Below are 12,588 nucleotides of genomic sequence, written 5' to 3' on the forward strand. Positions count from 1 at the left end.
CATTGTGTTGAAAATTGAGAGTAGGACCAAGTACAACAAGCATTGGTAAACACATTAGGGTTTGCCCATGTGATTAAAAATAAGCTGTTGTTTGTTGTAAGTTGTAGCTTGCTGAGTAGTTGTACAATATAGGTAACAGAAAGTCTGTTTAAGTGTTATGACTTGTTTATGTACAAAAAGGCAATATATTGTGCTCCTACTAGTGGTATAGTGCTAGTAAGTGATAGCAACATTTTGAAAAAAATCCATGAAAGAGGGAAATAATAGAATTAATTGCTGTAATAGCAATATTATGTGTTTAGAGGAGTATTGACAACTTTTGGGCCCGGTGCCACATGCACCTGCTCCACCATTCAAATCATGCCCCTAGTGCCTGCAAGATAACAACATTTGTAACTGCCTGTTTAGTATTTAAATATAGTAACATTATGTGTTTAGATGAGTTCTGAAAACTTTAGGCTTGGTCCTACTGCCCCTGCTGCACCATTCAAATCATGACCCAGTTGTCTGCAACTTGTGGTTGCCTGTTTAGTTGTAAAATATAGCAATATTAGGTGTTTAGTGGGGTGCCTGGAGCTTTTGGTCCCGGTGCCACTGCACCTACTGTACAATTGAAATCATGAACCCAGTGCTTGCCAGAAAACTGCACTTATGACTGCCTGTTCAGTTGTAAAATATAGCAATATAAGGTGTTTAGAGGAATTAGGACAACTTTTGTGCCCAGTGCCACAGCACCTGCTGCACCATTTAAATCAAGCCCCTTTCACCTGCAAGGTAAGTGTAATTGTGTCTACGTGTTTAGTAGTAGCATATAGCAATATAAGGTGTTTAGAGGAGTTCTGATAACTTTTTGGCCCAGTGCTACTGCACCTGCTGCACCATTCAAATCATGACCCTGTTGTCTGCAAGGTAATTGGACCTGTGGCTACCTGTTCAGTAGTAAAATATAGCAATTTTAGGTGTTTAGTTGGGGTGCCTAGAGCTTTTGGTCCTGGTGTCACGGCACCTGCTGCACCATTGAAATCATGGTCCTGTTGTCTGCAAGTTAATAGGACCTGTATCTGCCAGTTTAGTTTTACATTTTAGCAATAATCTGGGTTTAGTGGGGTCCCATGAGCTGTTGGTCCCGGTGCCACTGCACCTGCTGCACCATTCAAATCATGTGCCTTTTAACTGCAAGGTGACTGAAATTGTGACTTTCTGTTTGTTGTCAAATACAGAAATATTATGTGTTTAGAGGAGTTGTGAAAACTTTTGGGCCAGGTGCTACTGCACATGCTGCACCATTCAAATCATGGCCCTGTTGTCTGCAAGGCAAATGCACTTGTGGCTGCCTGTTTAGTAGTAAAATGTAGCATAGCTCTCTTGTATGTTAACTTTATTTTTAATGTGCAATGTTCATTATAACATTTAGAATTTTATCATAATGACTAGATAGATTAAGTTGAAAAAATCAATCAGATAATGCCTACTAAGTGCAAAGAAAGGTACTGAGGCATGAATAGGAAATGCCACAAATGTTCTAAGGTTTAAGCATCTGCTTTACACAACTAAGTAAAAAAAAAACATGCATTCCAGCATACTGGTAGAAGCTTTCTGCCTTTTCTGTGGGAAGAGATATTATCTTGACAGTGAATGGTGCTTAAACAGTGTGAACAGCTTTAGTAGAAGTATTGTAAATGCGTGCAACCAGGGGAAGTAAACAAAAAAAGTTCCACATGAAAGCGAATGAACACAGTAATTTGGGAAGAGAACTGATAAGAGCCCACTTTTAAGAAATATTATAAATACAAGAGATTTCACAAGCACAGCACAAGCACTTTGCAGGTGAAAACCAAAAAGGAGGGGGCTGGTTCAGAATCAGGACTCTCTTTGAAGGAACCTCCTAAATGTTATGGGTGTGGAAGTTCTGAGCATTTGGCATTCCCCAGTTTGTGCCAAGCCAGGAAATTAAATGTGGTAACTGTGGCTTTGTGGGTGATTATGCCAAACCTTGCAGCAGGAAGTCTAAGAAAGTTAAGTGTGTAAATAAAGAGGATATGATCACCTCATATGATTGTCAATGAAGAGATATGGAAAAACACTTTCATAAATAAGGTTGGAATTAAACTGTTTGCATCGAGATTAGGTGAATGAAAAGCATCAAATCTATCCCTCCTCTATTGTTAAAATGACATCCCTATGTTAGTAGATAAGCAGTTCGAGTCCAGAAGAAAAAGGTAAAGGTGTCAGTTGTGGAGTCTTCCTAATGAGTCTCTCCACCATCAAGAAGGGCCAGGTAGCATAAAGCCACCATCACAAAAAAAGAGCTCACTCTGAGATGTTCTCTCTCCAAAGGCAATAAAGACATGGGCACTTTCCCTAATACAACAATCAGTTATCCAAAGGTACTTTCCTATGATGCACAGCTTTGCACAAATTCCACCATGAGTACAGCCATTAACGTACTTATCCACAGTGTTCTCCATGTAAATCTTTTACAGTAATAAGGAAGCTCAGGAACTCAGGAAACAAGGTAGCACTGCAGGCAGTGCTAATTCAGGCACAAGAAATAGGTACAGCTCAGGAATCAAGAAACAAGGATTAACTATAGCTCAGGAATCAAGGAATAACAAAAGCACAGTGAACACAGATATCAAAAGCTCAGGAAACAAGGATCGGTCTCAGTGGAACACTGCTACAATGACCAACGCTGGACTGAAAGGAGCTGGGGCTTAAACGAGCTTATACTAATCAGTTTCATCAGGTGTGAGCAGGCTAGCAGCAGCCAGCCATAGGTGAGCTGAATTTCTCCACCCATTCTTGGCCTGCGGGGGTGGAGACAAAACAGTGATCAGGGAATTCTAGGTAATGGAGTTTCAAACATGAGCAGGCTGGCTTCCACAAAATCTGGCACGGATTGAGAATGGATAGTAATTTCCAAGTACCATCCAAATGGCTAGAAGTCAATATATGCATGCAGGGGAGGGGCCAGAAGCTAATTAGAACACTGGAAGGTCCCACAATTCGGCTCCCTGGTGGTGGGCACGAGAGTGCAGGAAGTGAATCGTGACTTATCTGTCTTCCTTCACCCATCACAAGCAGGCTTCAAACCATTTCATACGACAGAAGCTGTAGTAACAGCAGTTTCAGAAGATCTAAATCTAGAAGAGGATCATGGAAGGAATGTTTCCCTAGTTCTTTTAGATTTGTCTGCTGCCTTCAACACGGTTGATCATAATTATGATTTTCATTATGAAGATATCTGAGGTAGGAGTGCAAGGCATATTCTTAGAGTGAATCATGCCCTTTTTAGAGATTAGAACATAGTCAGTGAAACCTAGAAACATCACCTCCAAGGCAACTTGTCTTGAATTCAGAGTCCCTCAACACTCCTCTCAGTCACCTCTGTTATTTAAGTTATATATGAAACCTTTTATTGAGGCACGGACAACATTTGGATGCAGCATGCATAATTACGCAGGTGATTCTTAGCTACTTTTCCATATGGACAACATTCCTAACTATCACATACATTTCCAGAACACCATGATATTCTTTGCAAACTGGACAGCAGGCAATCAGTCAAAGCTAAATACTGACAAGACAGAGATAGTTTTGCTGAAAAATAAGACCATCATTAGGAGCCACAACTACTGACCTGGTGATCTTGGTCCAGTACCCACTTCCTCCCCCTCCCCCAAGAGTCTTGGGGTAGGCATACATGGCAACCTTACACTTAACTCCTAGATAGGGGCTATGGTATTCAAATGGTCCATTTTATTCAAAACTTTGAGGAAAATTGCACCTTTGTCGTCTTTCGCCACCAGAAAATTAATTGTAACTTCAGTCATCAACTCAAGACTTGAATATGCCATCTCAGTATATGCAGGGTTATCTCATACTGCCCTGCATTAAGCGAGAAGACATACACTGCGGACACGCAGGGAGGACGAGGAAAAGAACATAACAGAAGCTTGATCCCCAATTGGGAGCATATTCATTTCAACGATAACGCATCAAAACGAAAATGCTTGAAAACGGAAGCCGGGACGGAAGTAGAATCGGCAAGCAGATAAGAACAACCAAGTAATATTTCACAGCCCTGATGAAGTTGCGGGATTGACTGCCCATGGTGATGAAACACGTGTTGGCTAAGAACATAACAAGAAAATAAAGAACAGATGAACAAATATTTTCTAAAATTCTGTAACTTTACTGTTGTACAAAATTAATTCATATTTTAGTGTGTGCTGGAGGACGAAAGTGTTTATTTGTTGACTTAAATCACATATTGTGGAGGAGAGTGTTCCGCCTACCCCCAAGCACTGCACACACTTGAGAGATATCTAAATAATATCACACAGGTCTTGATAAAATCACCTAATTCACAGATCACCAATTTCTCACAGGGGAGCACTGATTTATTTGTAAAAGAATAAGTGCCAGGACCCAAGTTATACCCAGAAGCCTGTGGCCTGTTCTATCAAATGTTATAGTGCCAAATACCAAGGCTGTGTAGTCTTGATTCCATCTCATGCCTCTTTAATCTACCAACACTGCCTATCTCTTTAACTAATTCTTGGAAATTGTTTTTCATCTCTACTTTCTCCCTATTCACTGTTTTTCCATCTTTCACTTCTTTTTGTATTTTCTCTCTCTTGCTCTGGAGCAAAGGCTGGTAAGAAAAAACAAGTGACATCCCAAAAACAAGCATTGGCAAAGCCAATATGTTTCGCCTTTGGGACTTTTTGACTTTGCCCATGACTTTTGTTGATGCTGTGAAACATTGCCAAAAGAAAAAAGTGTGGTCACATTGCTGTGTGATAAAAACATGTAAAGATGAAAATGATCACAAAACACGTGAGGGAGCTTGAAATAACGGCTTATGTTTTTCATATAAGAAAAAGGAACAGTGCCTAACACAGCATCACAACTGAATCACGCCATGTTTGTGTGTGCACAGTCATATAGAAGACCAAATAAGCAAAAACAAAAAAACTCATGTATTTATTGTAGCATTTTTGAATGGGCCCCAATGGGCGTCAGAGCGATTTAAAAATATTTTTTCAGCCATTTTGGATAAAATAATTGATATATGCATAGTTCTTCCACTGACACCTGTGACATGCTTGGTGTTTCCATACAGTGTTCCACTGCCGTTCGTCTTGACTTTTTTTCTGGTGTGTGTAGCGGTGCTTGGTAATTAACCCAACCCAACACAACACATAAAACTATCATGAAACTTTAGAAAAACATTGGGCAGTAAAACAATGCAATTGCCATCTTTATCATAAGACTTCAGGTGTTGTTGGACAAACAAATCTGAATTAGCTTGCGCTGCAAGGCATACACAGCCAGACCAAGCAGGGTGAAAAAAGATGCACCATTTATCCCAGGGGAAAAACATAACACAAGCAAACAAGAATAAAAAAGGGCTATGGAGGAAGCAGCAGGCAGGGAGAATAAGATTGGGGCAAAATAGTACCTGAGGCATGTCAGGAGCAATGGACGGGTACTGATTAAGTTGAATCAATTTGTGCTTGATCTCAACTCCACTGGGTGTGAGTGTTTGATTGGTTCTGATGCTCCGTCCATCACCACCCCCTTTTGTACCGCTTTGTTCACCATAAGTTGGCAGGGTATGCTCAGACGTGAGTCCCTTGCTCACTTTGCCACTGGATTCAAGCAAGTCTGGCTGAAGACGGCTGAAATGCCAGAAACCGGTCCTAGGAAACTTGTCTCCGGTCCAGGGAAGGCATGGCTTGGCAGTTCGGGCTGGACTGTTCCCATGAGGCACAGGGTCAGACTGATTTGCATATGGCCATGTCTGAACTGGGGTGGCAGAGTGGGCTAAAGAACGGTGATGGATCAAACCCAGATCTGTTGACTGGGTGTGAGTGTTTGATTGGTTCTGATGATCTGTCCATCACCACCCCCTTTTGTACCGCTTTGATCCCAACTCCACAGCAAGCATTAGAAGCGGAGTTTTGGTTGCACTGGTCAATTGAGATGGCTGCGAAGAAGAGGGACGCTGATTCAGGCAAATGGCAAGCAACGGGTGGGCTCCAAGCTCTTTTTGTAAACAATAGTGTCTCACAAGCGAGACGCATGTGCTAGTGCATGTTCTCAGAGGCTCAACCATATGAGTGCTAACAACCCCCTCCCCCCTGCAACCTGAGGCTCAAATTGAGCACTAGTGAGGGAGGGAATGAAGGAACTGATGGCATCCCAGGTGAGGTTAATAAAAATCTCAGAAATGTTCACACCATAATTGGTGAAAATGTTTAGCGAGATTGCAGTCGGTACATTCTTCCCAAAGCTGAGGCAGGACGTTTATTAAGGTATTACTTACAATTGTAGGGAGTGGTGTAGTTGTGCAATGTTTGTTCAACACAGATAGCCAATGGTGTTTCAGAAATAAAAGTTAAAACAGGAACTGCTAAATTAAATGAGGGGCCAGAGAAAGCAAATTAAAACATGTTCGAGAATTTTGAAGAAAAATTGAAAACTGTTGCTAGGCTGTAGAAATTTACAAAACAATTTCTTTTGTTTGAGACAGTATCTATTGAGTAAAATAAATCAATGGCATAGTTATACCATGCACACAAAAAATAAAACTTTCTAAGGTTGGATAACCCTAACAAATCATCATAACCATTTCCAATAATAATCTCACCCTTGAAGCTCACCAGGGCCGGACATCAAAATGTTGAAACCAGACCCCATGATGCAGGAGGTTGCAGCTATAATGGATACATGGAAGCCTGCATATGTCAGCCTATCCTGCTCTAAAGTAACTCTCTACCCTCCAACTGATTAGAGCCAGTTCTGCCATGGTGCTTATCCCTGAAATTCACTTTATATAACCATACAGAACTACATTTAGCTTTCACAGTGGGCAAAACTTTAATGGGGATGCTGTGCTTTGTGTGAGGCTAGGACACTACTTATTGAAGTGTCTCAGCCCCTCCCATTCTTCACTAGCCAAGAAGACCTGTCAGAATGCAGATAAGTGCAGATGAGCCTCACCTTCCAGTGTTTGCGACTTTCTAGAGGGAATGCGCAAAGTGTAGCTGTCACCCAACCGAGACGTGTATTGGAGACAGGCTGTCGGACACAAAGAACAGTAAGTACAGACAAATGTCCCCATTCTAAAGGTGCAATTTCTAAAACAGTAATGTTAAATCCAACTTCACCAGCAAGGAGGATTTATCCTTACCATTCTAAACATGTGAAACATGAAAACTCTACTCCTTTCTGATCAGGAATTACAGCTTAAAAGTGTATCAAGGATTTCCCAATACTGTCCTATGAGAGGGGTAGACCTTACAGTAGTGAAAAATGAAAAAGGCTGTTTGTCACTACCACGACATGCAAAACATACAGGTACATGTTATTCCGATTACTTAAATGGCACCCTGCTCTTAGGGTTACTTATAACCTATCTTAGGGGTGCCATTTGTGTAATAAAAGGGGAATTTAAGGCTTGGTCAAGTAGTTATAAATGGAAAGTCAAAGTGGCAGTAAACTGCAGATAGAGGCACTGCAGTGGCAGCCAGAGGCAGGTTTGAAATGCTACTTCTTTGGGTGCACAATCAGTGCTGCAGCCCACTAGTAGAATTTGAAGTACAGGCTGTTGGTATATGGTATGCCACTTTACAAGGGACTTACCAATGCACCAACTATGCCAATCAGGAATACACCAATGGCATCATGTTTAGGGGAGAAGCACATCCACTTTAGCACTGGTTAGCAGTGGTAAAGTGCTCAGAGTACTAAGGCTAACAAAAAGAAGCATGAAAAATGAGAGGCAAAAAGCAAAATGTTGGGGAAAAGACTACCCTAAGGATGACGGGTCTATCAAGTGTGTGTGTATCTGTAGTGCGTTGGTAGCACATTTATGGCCATCCCACTTTGTTCCAGTCCCAGTTCATCTTGACCAAGGAAGTGGGTGCTCCACAGTGTTCTCGAAGAACTGCTGTGCAGCCAGCATTGATATTTGCCTGATGTCTCCCAGGAATGAGGGCACATCACTTGAAGTCTCCATTTTCTGCTCAAAGAGCAAATGATCAGATCAAGAGCCTAGAAGACTGTCTTCCTGCTGACAGAGCAAAGGGTTGTTCCTGATCGTGGAGGAGAACAGCCTGTCCAGGATGAGAGGCCTAGCTTTTTTCTTGCTCGAGGGACACTCAAAGAAAGCTGACAACCTTAAGAGAGCGATCCATAAGTGACCAATGTGAGGAAGGGCCGGCCAGTCTCTCTGTGCAGTTCCTGAGTGAGCAGTAACAAGACTGTGCCACAGCTGAAATGCTGTGAAGGAGCCTGACAATTGTGTGAAAGAAGATGCTGCCACTGCTGATACGTCTCTGTTGAAGCATGAAGGACTGATCTGCCCTGGGACTGCAACTGCCTCAAAGACACCAACTCGAAAGGCTTAGTCTGAGGACCACAACACCACAGCTAAGTGCCAGTCTTCAGCTGAGCTTGAAGGATACCTCTGCTGAAGACTGTTGCTGATGTGCATGCCCGCATCCCAGATTCTCTCCTGTGAAAATTGTCCCGAATGAGGCAGTTGGTGCAGTATCCTGCAAAAGATCTGTGGGCACGTGACCTGCAGAATCTGCTGAGCCCTGACAGCAACAGAGAACATACAGGTACACTGCTTCCAGTGGCAGCTGGTATTTAATGGTGGTAGGGGGTTGGGTCGGGGGTCAGGGGGTATGAAGAAAAAAACACTTACCTGTCTGCTGCCACCACCTCCTCTCTCCCTCTTCGTCCGCTTCCAGGGCAGATAGCAGGAAGGACCCGGCTCCCAGCCTCCCGACAACCAATCACAGTGCTTGAAACATTTTGAAAGAGAAATACAAACCACATTGAACTGAATTACTCATTTAAATCATGAGAGCCTTTTGAGCTGTCTGCAGCATATCCTAATCCTTGCCTAACTCATAATATAATGTAAATGTGGGATGTCAACCACAGCAGGAGGGAATGCAATTATTAGGAAGGAAGGGTATGTGTAGTGCCTCAGTGCTAAAGTGCAAATTGTGACAACCAAGTGTGTCATATGTATTGTATTGAGTTGTATTTAGAACTTTGTGAGTCTAAAGGACTTTCTTCTTCCATAAAAGATTACCACTAGTGTGAACATTACAATAATCTAATCTGTTTGTTGGTTGGCTATTGATTTCTGTGCTTTTACCCCTTATTCAAGCTTGGGGAGAAGCCTGTGATTGCTCGCTCATGGTACCCTGGAAGTCGCATGCAAAAAGGGTTGTAGTTGACACAGTTTTCAAAGCCCTAAAAGGACGGACACCTGTAGCAAACGGTCTCAACTACCACAGTTGGGGCCTAGTAGCCCCTGTCTGCCCTGTGGCATTGCTGAATGGGGTCAGATGATCTATCTCTGTCTTATATAAAAAAAACCACATCTCTAGATGCATAAAATACTGTGGCAAAAAACCAGCTGTAAAAAAACACGTTCAGTAGAAAATTAAAAAATTATTCACAATCACCTCTACAGATGCATTTTCCACAATTGATTTTCACGAAGTATGAGGTTGGTGATTGCTATGTATTGCAAACATAAAAAACCTTAAAACGTTAGACCGTTCAAGGCATTAAAATGTTTGAAAAGTTAAAATGATGCATTAAAAATATTATGAATACGCATATTTCCAAGTCAGTTAAGAGCCCAAAATACCTACATCACAGAGGAATTAGGTCATCCAGCATACTATGTCCATGAATACCTAGGTTCCTGAGAGGTTTTGTACACAGTGGGATCTTCTTCAGATGTACCAAGAATACAATTGTGGGGAAAACTCTAGAACCCAATTCAAAAGTAATGTCCACATGTTGGCAATGTTGGCCCAGTAATATCATTCAACAGATCTTTCAACTGGTGGATCACCCAGAGAAGAAATCACAATAATAGTGATTGTTTTCCAGAAATAAGCCATTTTGGCTCTCATTAGAACACCTGATAAGACCAGTAACCCTGTTCCAACGAGGCCAGTAACAGCCTCATGGGAATTATGAGGTCTGCGAAGTTACCCTGGACCTTTCACGTTTTCCCTGAGAGCCCCCAGAGGGATCTGCTGGGCAGAATGAGGAATTACCAAGGAAGTTTGACCAGATTACATTTCCCCCCATAATTCCTGATTCATCAGGGGATTCTCAGGGTTTAACCCATATTCATTGTTAATTCCACCACCCCACTCAAAGGGATCCATTGGAACCCAATGGGATCCCCCTATCCATAATTTCATGAGTGTAGAATTGACACGCTCCACACAGGGGCTCTCACAATGAGGCCCTCAGTGGATAAACAATATTGCGCTGTGAGGAGGTGCAGCCACAGAAATAGCATTCTGTGCCTGAGCAGAGAAAAGTACATCCCAGTACATAAGGGTAGTCGATGTGCATGACAGCAAAGCCCCGGCCTCAGAGAAGATATTCTGGGAATTTTATTCTAGTACACCCCCATGGGAATATAAGAGCTTGTGACATTCCACCACCAACACTCAGCACCTTCCAATAAAGGACTGAACCAGGGCTGGACTGGGAACCCAAAGCAGCCCTGGCAATGTTGACTGACAAGCCCCCCTGCTGCTTTTTTACTGGGGGCCGATATAGCAGCACTGCTTCAAAACCGTCCCCTAGTAATAAACAAAGGCCCCCACCGCTGCAAAATCGCCCCCACCCTTCCAGCCTCCCGGGCAAATGCCTGATGCCCGCTACAGCCAGTACTGGACTGAACCCCAATTGCTAGTCCATTCCCACTGTACCCCTGTCGACATTCTTGATCACTACCTCCCTCCTAATTAATTTAGGGATTTGTATCCCCTCACTTCCTTCTCAGCACTTTTACACAACAAAGAGACAGAATGGGCGCACATTGTCTCTTGTATCCAAAATGGCAGTCGGGTGACACCCAATAGGCTATTACAGATTTTCAGCTCACCTGATGTTTTTCACCTGTACATCGAGCTCGCATGTTACACATAGCATTTCCTTGAACTCACCAGATGAAATGAGAATGTTGCTTCCTAAACGCACTTCTGAAAGAAACTCATGGTTTCTTACTCCCTCCAATACCATGGATTTTTTCTATTTGGAGAGGGCTAGCTACCAATTTTGAAATTATGTATGTATTTACCTATTTTGTAATGCACCGGGAAGGGAGTACTCGACCTTTTACTGGAGTTGATGCACGGGGTACCAACAAGTATTACACGCATTCAAACTCCAGGCTCCTCCACCTAGGCTCACTCACCTGGTTGGAAAGCACTTGGAATGAAATTGAAAAATCATTGACGCATTGTTATCTATAAGAGGCTTATACAAAATGGAAGGCTCGCGCTGCTGCAATCTGATGCTCCATGCAGCGGCCATGGTTGAAAGTCCAAATGCTGCATTTATTAATTTTCCAAAGCGAGTATACAGCCCCGGGCTGTTTCCTAAATGATTGGCTCTGGATGCACCATGACTTCTTTAGTAGGGTGCATTTATTTCTCACTGAAGAGTTCGCATAGCCTATCACATGCCGCAGAATGAAACATAGTGAAGGGTGCTCTAATACAGCTATTAAACAGCGCAGTTCACCGCGCTTTACAGGCCCACTCCAGAGGCAATCATTCTAAAAATACTACTGGTGGAAAGTGGATGGCATGCAATTGACACCTCTTGTTTAATGTAATTGTGCGCGCACATTTTGACTCCATTTGAAAACAGAGGTGGGAGAGATAATGAAAGCTCGAGCCTGGCTCTGGCTAAGCGACATTTCTCCTTTTATCAAGAATGTCGCTAACCCTGTTAGAGACAAAAAAAGCAGCGCTAACCGCGGTTAACGCTGCTTTTTTACGTCTGCTAATTTTCAGACTTAGCCATGATATCCTATGGAAGGAGGATATCATGGCTAAGTTTGCCTGTCCCTATCAACAAGGTAACGTGTGATTATCACTGGGTTTCCAGCGAAAATCTCACGTTAGCCTGTTAGCGTGAGGATTTTTATCGCTATTGAGATAAGCGTTGCTAATAGCACGCTATCTCAGCGATAAAAATTCACGCTAGCCGGCGATAATTATCCTCACGCTAAGAGCGCTGAGCGATACTTATCGCCGGTTGTTGTTGATATGCCCCCAAGGGGCATATTATCTAGAAACAAAGTTAAAATGATCGCAGCTTTAGCTTGAGAATTCCCATGGAAGCCCATGTTTTGGTGACAATATGGGCTTCTATGGGAATTCTCTGCGGCATATTATCAAGCCCATTATCACCGCCTTAGCGGCAGTTTTCTGCCCCTAAAGCGGCAATAATTTTAACTCCATGCTTGATAATATGCCCCTATCACTTTTCATAAGTACTTCTCAGTGCAGTGCTATAATGTGAGGTACTAAGTCAAAGCTTGCCAGAAGCTTCAGTGGGGGCCCCTAACACTAGGAAAAACATTGCATATTGGGAGCAGGGTTATTGTGCTAATTGGCTCTTCCAGTCACTTAAAGGCAAAAACACCAGCCGAAAATAGGTTACATCAGGGATCAATTCTGGGACCTTTCGTTTTCTCCATACATATCCAAGAGACACCATTATCCTTCATTGATT

This window comes from Triturus cristatus, chromosome 6 (assembly GCF_964204655.1).
Source record: "Triturus cristatus chromosome 6, aTriCri1.1, whole genome shotgun sequence".
Taxonomy (NCBI): domain Eukaryota; kingdom Metazoa; phylum Chordata; class Amphibia; order Caudata; family Salamandridae; genus Triturus; species Triturus cristatus.